The sequence below is a fragment of the Rhinoderma darwinii genome, chromosome 2 (genome assembly GCF_050947455.1).
Source record: "Rhinoderma darwinii isolate aRhiDar2 chromosome 2, aRhiDar2.hap1, whole genome shotgun sequence".
Lineage (NCBI taxonomy): Eukaryota > Metazoa > Chordata > Amphibia > Anura > Rhinodermatidae > Rhinoderma > Rhinoderma darwinii.
In genome coordinates this window covers 370,794,415-370,805,265 of record NC_134688.1, presented here as the reverse complement: position 1 = coordinate 370,805,265, position 10,851 = coordinate 370,794,415, and positions in this window count along the sequence as shown.

The window sequence follows — 10,851 nt, the reverse complement described above, 5'->3', positions numbered from 1 at the left end:
TAAAAAAATCTGAACAAAATCTGGACGTGTGGATACATCCTAAGGCCTTATTTACATGAGCGTATTTCACATCCGTGTTACGCGCGTTAAAACAACGCACATCACACGAACCTATGCAAGTCAATGGGGCCATTCAGACATTCAGTGTCCGCTGCGTGAAACTCACTGCATGTCCTATACTTGTACGTTTTTTGCGCATCACACATGTCAAGTCAATGGGTGTGTGAAAATCACGGACAGCACACGGATGCACATCTGTGTGCTGTGCGTGATTCCCGCAACTGCTGCTCAAGAAATGATCAGAAAAAGAAAACAACCTCCTTCCATGTATTTTGCTGACGTAAAAAAACGCATGACATATGCGCGTAAAAAAACACTGACAAGCACCATACACCGATCTCACATGGAACTGCGACGCAGGTAAAACGCTGCATTTTTTACGCGCGCAAAATACACACACTTTTTGGGGTGAGTCCACACTGAGTTTTTTGACAAGTTTTTTTTTGGCGCGGAAATCGCTCTGCAAAACTCGCCAAAAAACGGCCGAAAATGCCTCCCATTGATTTCAATGGGAGGCGGAGGCAGTTTGCTCCCGCGAGCAATAAAACCGTCTCGCAGAAGAAAGAAGGGACATGCCCTATCTTCGCGCGGTTACGCCTCTGACCTCCCATTGACATCAATTGGAGGCAGAGACAGCGTATTTCAGGCAGAGGAAAATCGACGTGCAGGCAGAGGAAAATCTGCCTCAAAATGCCAAACGGAATTTTGAGGCACATTTTCCACCTTCAAAAAACTCTGTGTGAACCCAGCCTTAGGCCTACCTCACACACAGAATTTTTCTAGGAATTTAAACAGAATCAAAAAACACTAAAAAACTTAAGCATTATTTACCCCTTTCTGCAAATGGATGTGACTGTACGTCCATATTAAGGAACACTAAGGGTATGTTCACACTCAGTGACTAAAAACGTCTGAAAATATGGAGCTGTTTTCAGGCGAAAACAGCTCCTGATTTTCAGACGTTTTTGTTGCAACTCGCGTTTTTCGCTGCGTATTTTACGGCCTGCACTTCTTTTGACAAGCCGTCATTTTACACACCGTATTTTGACAACGACGCGTAAAATTAAGTCAGAACACCGTAATTACCATTGAAAGCAATGGGCAGATGTTTGTAGGCGTATTAGGGGCGTTTTTTCAGGTGTAATTCGAGGCGTAAAATGCCCGAAATACATCTGAAAACACTGCGTGTAAACATACCCTTACAGCAAATGGGCGCACAGCCATATCCTGAAGATGAAGCGGGCACAGGAGCTGTGCCCGGGCCATCTGCAGTGTGTTTCGGCTGTAATATTCAGCTGACATCCCGCTGCAACCGCGCCGATCATAGTTACTTCAGATCGTCGCCGTTTAACCCCTTAAATGCCAACGGCCCCCTGCAAGCCATCGCGGAATGCAGATGGTTGCTATGGCAACCAGGAAGCCTAGCACTGGCTTCCTGTTCGGCCATGTACAGAAGTCTATTAGTCTATTATTAATAGGCTGTTAGTTTAAAAATTACAGTAGGCTGTGTTCACATGCCTTTCATCCGGAATATCCTCTGTGGAAAACTGCTGCATTAACCGGCCTTTTAGCAGGCCGAACTCCTGGGAATGACATTTCATCCTAGGAGACTGCTGCAGCCTGTGATTGGCCTGTAACTGTGATTGCCGCCGTTGCAGCTGGATGTCAGCTGTATATTACAGTCGAAACCCTCTGTAGTGGTGGACAAATGGGATGACGTTTCATCCATGTCACCGCCGCTACAGCCTGTGATTGTCGACAGTGGCGGTCACAGGGGATGAAGCGATATCCCAGGAGGCCGACCTGGAGGAAGAAACGCAGACTCCTAGGTAAGTATAGATGGGGGTTTTTTTCAGAGTTGCGTTTTTTTAGGAGGAATCGCTAAGAAACCCGCCACAAAAAATGCAACAACTGCTATTTGTTGCAGGTTTTACCTCCCTATTGAATTCAATGGGGAAAACCCGCAGCAAATATGCAGCCATTACGCAAATACAATTGACATACTGCAAAATAAAATTCTGCACCGCAGGTCCATTTCTGAGCGTTTTTTCCGCACAGAATTTACGCAGCGTGCGTATGAGATTTGTTCAATCTCATCCACTTTGCTGCTACTGTATTCTGATGTGTTTTTTCCCTCTGCAATTCCAGATGGAAAAAAACACAGCAATTCCGCTATTTGTGGACAAGCCCTAACAATACACTGCACTACATAAGTAGTACAGTATACTGTACAGGGGATGAGATGATCCGGCCTTCAAGCCCCCTAGTAAGTGTAAAAAAAATAGCAAAAACATTTTTTTTTTAATATTTTCGTTTTAAGTAAGAAAAAAGGTAATGGTCCTGTTTCCCCAATTTCACAATTTTGCTATGTGCTTTTTTAGGTAAATAAAACTCTGCAGGTGAATAAAGTTTATCTTTGAATTTTACACTCTTTTTAAAGGTCAGATAGGGCTTTGTTTTAATGGCATTTGTCAGTATACATCACTTTAATTTTTTCTCTAAAGTGGGCAATTTTTTTTTAAAAAACAAGAATTTTGCAAATGACACATTTTATTCAAACAGTGATCACACACAGTATGGACCACGGATACAATTTATCTTATTTCACGTTCTGCCACTTCTCCCGTGTATGGGGATACCCAATATGTGTGCTTTATTCACTGTGCAGGCATGTATAGCAGCATACTGTTTTCTGGGGGGCCTAATGTTGCTGAAACATTAGAAACACCCCATAAATGACTTCATTCACACAGGTAGACCCCACAAGGTTTTCTTCAAGGGGTTTATCATATTTTTAGACAGTCCAGTTTTCTTCTGAGAGTTTCTTGAATAAGATGGAACAAAATAAGATTAGCATTTTTTTAGCAAATGCGCCAGTTTACGAGAGCATTTTTCATACGCAGTATGGACCATGGACAAAATTTAATCTCCTTTTACATTCTGCCACTTCTCCCATGCATGGGTATACCAAATATGTGGGCCTTATTATCAGATAGAGATGAGGGAGGATTACAATAGAAGACGATTATTTCACAAATCACCTTTGTTCAAAGCTGATTTTACAAAACTCTGCGTGTGAACATACCCTTATAGAAACTCTGCTGAGTCAAAAACGTCTCAAAACACGGAGCTGTTTTCAAGAGAAAACAGCTCCTGATTTTCAGAAGTTTTTTGTGCCACTTGCGTTTTTCGCAGCGTTTTTTACGGCAGTTTTTGGAGCTTTTTTCAATAGACTCTTTGGAAAACGGGTCCAAAAACGTTCCAAGAAGTGTCCTGCACTTTTTTTTATCGGCCGTTTTTTTACGCGTAAAAACGCTGCTTCTGATTTGTCGCCCGTTTTTCGGTATGTGAACATACCTTAACACTTTCAAATATCTTCTCTTGAAGCAAAGAGCCCAAAAGTATTCATCTAGGGGTATAATGGGAATTTATTTTATTTTGGTTTCCTAAAATAAGAAATTGTCGGTTTATGCAAATAATGGGGCTTTTCAGCTGTCGAAGATTAGAAAATATGCAAACATGACATCCTCCCCCCACCCATTCCCTTCCTCACCATTGGAGTAAAATAAGGGGTAAAATAAAAATGTAATGTAGGACAAATATATTATAATTTTGGCAAAATTTGATAGTCCACAGTTATGCCAGGAGTGGCAGTAAATGCGTGGATTCTAGGCCCAAAAGATGGAGCAGGTGCCCATACAAGAGTCTGAAATGGAGGGACCAAGCTGTCCTGTGCTGCTGCGCTACTAGGCCCTGCGCTTTCATGTTCTGCAGTTTCAACTGCGTCAGGGACAACATCCCCTGAAGATGAACATGATGTGATGCTATCATTGTCACTGCCTAAAACAGGTTCCATTTCTGACGCCATCTCTGATGCTCTCTCAGACTCTGACCACAGCATGGAGTATGCCGCCCCAGCACTAAACAACTTCCTTGCCACAATGTCACGAACACTAACCATCAAACAGACTAAACGCCTACGCTAACAAAAACATTGTTGAGATGGAGATTATATATATATATATATATATATATATATATATATATATATATATATATATAATTATATATTCCACTACCTGCATATTCTAATATTCTCGTAAAGATAGAAAGGTAGATAGATCAAAAGACAGATGGATAGATAGATAGATAGATAGATAGATAGATAGATAGATAGATAGATAGATAGATAGATAGATAGATAGATAGATAGATAGATAGATAGATAGATAGATAGATAGATAGATAGATAGATAGATAGATAGATAGATAGATAGATCCATAGATAGATAGATCCATAGATAGATAGATACATAGATAGATAGATACATAGATAGATACATAGATATCTCAAGCACAGAGAAAGGCTCCAGTGGAAGGAGCTGAAACGTTGCCACTGTTTATGGGACAATAAAGTACCCTCTTTTTCACCTTTACTTGAACGGAGTGCTGCCTTCTTTTTGCATTGTATATTATCGTGATTTTGGTCTGATCTCGTTGGCTTGCACCCATACTACACCGGTGCGGTTGGATCCATTTGTTTATCTAGATAGATAGATAGATAGAAAGAACTCTATCCATACAAAGTATGTAGTGTAGGTGACACTGTGTTTTTTTGTAACAGTGTATATTCTTCTGGCGTTTCAAATAATAACAAATTTGATCAACAGATTGATTCCTAATACTCTGCCCAGTGCGGTTGGTAACATGGTAGCGTGCACACTATAATTTCTATAGAAATAAATGTGATCGTGCGTTGGTCCTTGTTACTCTGCCCAGTGCCCAGGGATGTTGGCAACAGCCAGGGTACAGGGCTTTATGCACACGATTGCGCATGCACACTCTCTGAAGTGCCGCCGCAATTAGTCTATACGGCGGACTTCAGAGACCCTAACCGCTGCCCGTAAAAACACATACTACAATAATGCATTGCATGTGGTATTTTATACATACTGGGCGAATAGAGACCAAAACACTTAGGGTATGTTCACACGAGGGCGTCCGTAACGGCTGAAATTACGGGGATGTTTCAGCCTGAAAACATCCCCGTAAGATCAGCCGTAACGGCATGTGCAGGCGCTTGAACGCCGCGTCAATTACGGGCGTAATTGGCGCTGCTATTCATTGGAGTCAATGAATAACGGCTCCAATTAAGGCCAAAGAAGTGACAGGTCACTTCTTTGACGCGGGCGTCTATTTACGCGCCGTCTTTTGACAGCGGCGCGTAAATTACGCCTCGTGTGAACAGACAAACGTCTGCCCATTGCTTTCAATGGGCAGATGTTTGTCAGCGCTATTGAGGCGCTATTTTCAGACGTAATTCGGGGCAAAAACGCCCGAATTACGTCCGTAAATAGGCCGTGTGAACATACCCTTAATGGTATATGTCCCGAAAAAGCTTGTCTAAGACGAACATAGTGTGTTGTTCCATTTAGAAATTGAATGACAAACGGAGGATTTTAGTAACACGGGGTCTCAATTGATTACTACAAACTATGTAGGTTCATTTTCAATGTTTTTGTTCATTTTGTATGTTATATTAATGTTTTCTTAGGTGTACCTAAGAGAGCGTGGTCTGTTACAACGCCGAGGCCTTGACAAAGCGTTGGTACATGCGAAACGGCCATAGGCTTGTGCTCCATATCCATGCTGCCGTTACTTGTTTTGCCTCAATATATACGAAAAGTTTTACTGAATGGTGAGTGCCGTGGAATTTCTCTACCTACATTTTCTTTCTTTTTTTTTAACAATTTATAAGGTGTGTGTCTCCAGTGGCACAAGCTGGACACAACATATTGGGCACTGAAATGGCATATCTGTGGTAAAATGTAAATTTTCAATCTGTAACATCTTCGGTGTTCTACCGTATTTTTCGGACTATAAGACACAGTCTTTAGCAAGAATATATCTTGCTAAAAAGATCCTGCGTCTTAGGGCGGATTTACACGAACGTGATTTACGTCCGTGCAACCCGCTGCGCAAAACTCACGACAGGTTCTATATTTCGGCGTTTTTCGCGCATCACGCACCCATTGAAGTCAATGGGTGCGTGAAAATCACGCGCACCACATGGAAGCACTTCCGTGGGACGCAGTAAAAAAATGAATATAAATAGAAAAGCACCACGTGCTTTTCTGGTTACAAACATCCAAATGGAGTGTCATTAATGATGGTGTCATTAATGATGGCGGCTGCGTGAAAAACACTCAGCCGCGCACCATATGAACATGACACAAAGCTGTTAAGTGCGTTTTAAGTGTAAATCCCACCTTATAGTCAGCAGTCAAGGGACCCGGCAGCGATGGGCCCCCTGACCACTTTTTACTTGACCCTTTCCCGACTCTTGATGTGCCGGCACATCATGAAGCGGGGAGGGGATTATGTTTGGAGCGTGCTGAGCCCGCTCCATACACTGCAGATGACAGATGTGTTTTACAGCTGACACGCTGCTCTAACGGCCAGGAACAGAAATGGCGCTGTTCCTGGACGTTTAACTAGTTAAATGTCGCGGTCAATAGCGATCGTGGCTTTTATAGGCGTCTTCCCATGAAGGACATTTATGGCATATCCACGGGATATGTCATAAATGTTAGATAGATGTGGGTTCCATCTCTGGGACCAGCACCTATCTCTAGAACGGGGCCCCCTAAACCACGTTCTATCTTACTCGGCTCCACTGTCTCCTGGCCACTTCCTGGTTAGGTGGTCGAGAGTAACTCTCATAGAATTGAATGGGAAACAGCGTAGCATCACGACTCACTCTGTTTCCGGAACTCGGTAGCTATGAAAATATCGTACATGGTCGAGTTACGGAAACAGCGTAACACGCTGAGCTACGCGGTTTCGTAACTCCCATAGAACTGAATAGTAGTTACGGAAACAGCGTAGCATGCTGCGCTACTTCTGTAACTGCCATTCACTACAATGGGAGTTACGGAAACAGCCTAGCTCAGTGAGTTATGCTGTTTCCGTAACTCATTTGTGTATTATACCAGCGATCTAATGATTGCTGGTTCAAGTGCCCATGGGGAACTAATAAAATGTGTAAAAAAAAACAAAAAAGTTAGATCAATTTTCATGAGTATAAAAAAAAATATTAAAAGTTAAAAAAAAAATAAAAAAACATTTCCCCAAGCACAATGTAAAAAATAAAAAAGTTGTTATCGCTGCGTCCGCAAAAGTCGGAACTATTACAATATAGCATTATTTGACTCGCACGGTGAACGCTGTAAAAAAACAAACTGTAAAACCCCAAAATCTTTGTTTATTGGTCACCTTAGTGCTAAAAATAATGAAATAAAAAGTGTACCAAAAAATGGTGCCAATAAAAACTACAGCTCAACCCGCAAAAAATAAGTCCTCACACCACTCAAACAATGAAAAAATATAACAGTTATGGCTCCCAGAATGTGGTGAAACAGAACAAATAATTTTTTTTAACTAATAGTTTTTTCTTTGTAAAAGTAGTAAAATATAATTTTTTTTGAGCTAGAGCTACATCCGATTGTAAATTATAATTTTTTTTTACATTTTTTTGACGTCCCAATTCTAATAAATTCAGCAAAAGCCAGTGGGGTCAAAATGCTCACTATAATTCCTCAAGGAGTGTTGTTTACCAAATGGAGTCATCTTTCAGGCGTTTTTACTGTACGGTTACCTCAGGGCTCTATAAATGCAACATGGCGTCCTGGAATCAATCCATCAAAATCTGCGCTCCAAAAGGCAAATTGTGCTCCGTCCCTTCTGAGGCCTGCCGTGTATCCATATAGCAGTTTATGACCCAATATGGGGTATTTCCCTACTCTAGTGAAATTGATCTAAAAATGTTGGGGTGCTTTTTCTCCTTTATTTGTTGAGAAAATGAAAAATTTTGTGCTAAAGCTAGGTTATATGGGAAAAAATATTGAATTTTTTATTTTCACTGCCCAATTCTAATAAAATGTATGAAACACCTGTGTGGTAAAAATTCCCACTACACATCTAGATGAATCCCTTGTGGGGTGTAGTTTCCAAAATAGCGTCTTTTTTGAGGTGTTTCCTTTGTTTTGACCCCACTAGACCTCTTCTAACCTGACACGGTGACTAAAATATAGTCTAAAAAAAAGAAGGCCCCAAAATCCACTACGTGCTCCTTCACTTCTGCGGCCTGTTTTCAGTATAGTTGCACACTAGGCCCACATGTGGGATATTTCTAAAAGCTGCAGAATCTGGGCAATAAATATTGACATTTGTTTTTCTATTAGCACTTGCTGTGTAACAGAATAAAATGGATTAAAATTAAATTTCTACAAATTAAAATGACATTTTTAAAATTCACTCCCACTTTGAGTTAATTCCTGTGAAACGCCTAAAGTGTTAAGAAACTTTCTAAATGCTGTTTTGAATACTCTGAGGGGTGCAGTTTTTTTTAAATGGGGTATTTTATGGGGGTTTGTAAAGTATAGGGCCCTCAAAGCTACTTCATTACTGAACTGGACCCTATAAAAATAGGCTTTTTAAAATTTTCGAGAAAAGGTGAGAAATTGCTGCTAAACTTATAAGCCTTGTAACATCCTAGAAAAATAAAAGAATGTTGAAAAAATGAGCCAACATAAAGTAGACATATGTGAAATGTTAATTAGTAACTATTTTGTGTGGTATTACTATCTGTCTTAGGGTATGTGCACACACACTAATTACGTCCGTAATTGACGGACGTATTTTGGCCGCAAGTGCCGGACCGAACACACTGCAGGGAGCCGGGCTCCTAGCATCATACATATGTACGATGCTAGGAGTCCCTGCCTCTCCGTGGAACTACTGTCCCGTACTGAAAACATGATTACAGTACGTGACAGTTGTCCTGCAGCGAGGCAGGGACTCCTAGCATCGTACATAAGTATGATGCTAGGAGCCCGGCTCCTTGCACTGTGTTCGGTCCGGGACTTGCGGCCGAAATACGTCCGTCAATTACGGACGTAATTAGTGTGTGTGCATATACCCTTACAAGCAGATATATTCAAATTTAGAAAAATACTAATTTTTTGCAAATTTTCTCGAAATATTGGTGTTTTTTTTACAAATATAAATTATTTATATATAAATTCATTTATCTAACAAATTTTACCCCTGACAAAGTACAATTTGTCACAAGAAAACAAATCTCAGAATTGCTTGAATAGGTGAAAGCATTCCAATGTTATTAGCACATAAAATGACACGGCAGATTTGATAAATGGGGCTCTGTCAGGAAGTCCAAAAGTGGCTGCAGGAGGAAGGGGTTAAAATGTAACCTGCATTTTTTTTTAAAGACTTTTTAGTGGCCTTTTTTCATTTAGTGTCATTATGTACGTGATTTTTTCTGCCTTTCTCCTATAGAGAAGTCCATGGGGAAAAAACACCATACCCAGAGCATGAAGCGTTTGGAAAAAAAATGCCACTAACCACAAATTCCCTCAAAAATGCCACAAACCATAACGCAGTTGTATGTAGTGCATTTTATATTTCACTAGAGACTATTATGTAACACCTGGTCGCACTAAAAAACAAAATTTAAAAAACACACAAAAAAAAACTACATTAAAAATGCACAAAAACGGCTGTGTGTGAACCCAGCCTAAGGCCAGGATCACACAGACAGTTTTGATGCAGTTTTTGGCTTGAGTGTTTTGAGTCAAAACTAGAAGTGGACCTAAAAGGCAGAAAAGGTATAAAGAAAAGACTGATGCATCTTCTTTCTTTTGTGTCCACTTGTGTGTTTAAATAAAAAAAACTGAGCAAAAACCTGCATCAAAATTGTGTGTGTGATCCAGGCCTAAGGGTGCTTGTAGGTCAGGATCGCACACACAGTATTGATGCAGTTTTTGGATATTTTTTTTTTTAGTCAAAGCCAGAAGTGGAACCAAATGAAAGGAAGGGTATAAAGAAAAGACTGATACATCTCCTTTCTTTTGTGTCCACTTCTGTGTTTGGCTCAAAAAACGGATAAAAAAACTGCCACAAAACAGTGTGTGCGATCCTAGCATTAAGATGTTTGGGAAATTAGCTCCCCAGGTTTGGAGATTTGCTTTTGATGAATTTATGAGAAAAATAGGGAAATCAATTGTTACATTATATTCTAAGGACCAGCAAATCAGGAAACTGAGAAAATTGTAAAAAGGTAATAGATTTGCTCTGTGGCTTGAAAAAACAAGTGGTTTGTAGATCAAGTGGAGTTCCAAAAACCGGATTGATTTACTGTGTTGTGTGTGATAAAGTGGGGGGCCATTGTATGTGATATATGTATTGATTGCTTGCTTGCTACAAAGTTTGCAAAAGTGACATTATTTAAAACCATTTTTCCCTTGCAGTTTCCTTCCTGAGTAGCTGAGTAAGGGGGAGGGGTTAGCTGGTCCCAGGTGCTATAAATCAGGCCTCAGTACTCTGTAGAGCCTGCCCTGTGGCTTGAAAAAACAAGTGGTTTGTAGATCAAGTGGAGTTCCAAAAACCGGAGTTCAAAAGAGGAGTTAAAGCCCCAGTAAGTGCTCTTCTACTTCTTTTTCTTTTTGATTAACACCTGTTCACTGTTTTTTTTGTAACTTGGATAATGGATAGCAAGATTGGAGGTTTTCTTCAGTGCACAGTTTGCCAAATGTATGCACGACTGGAGCCGGAGTTCCAGGGTGAATATCTCTGTGGCAGATGTGAGCATGTTGTTCACCTGGAAGCTCGTATTAGAGATCTGGAGGAGCAGAATGCAACACTGAGGAGGATAGACAATCTTGAGCTGAGCTTGCTGCTCACGGAGCATGCAGTTAGTGGGTTACAACTGGA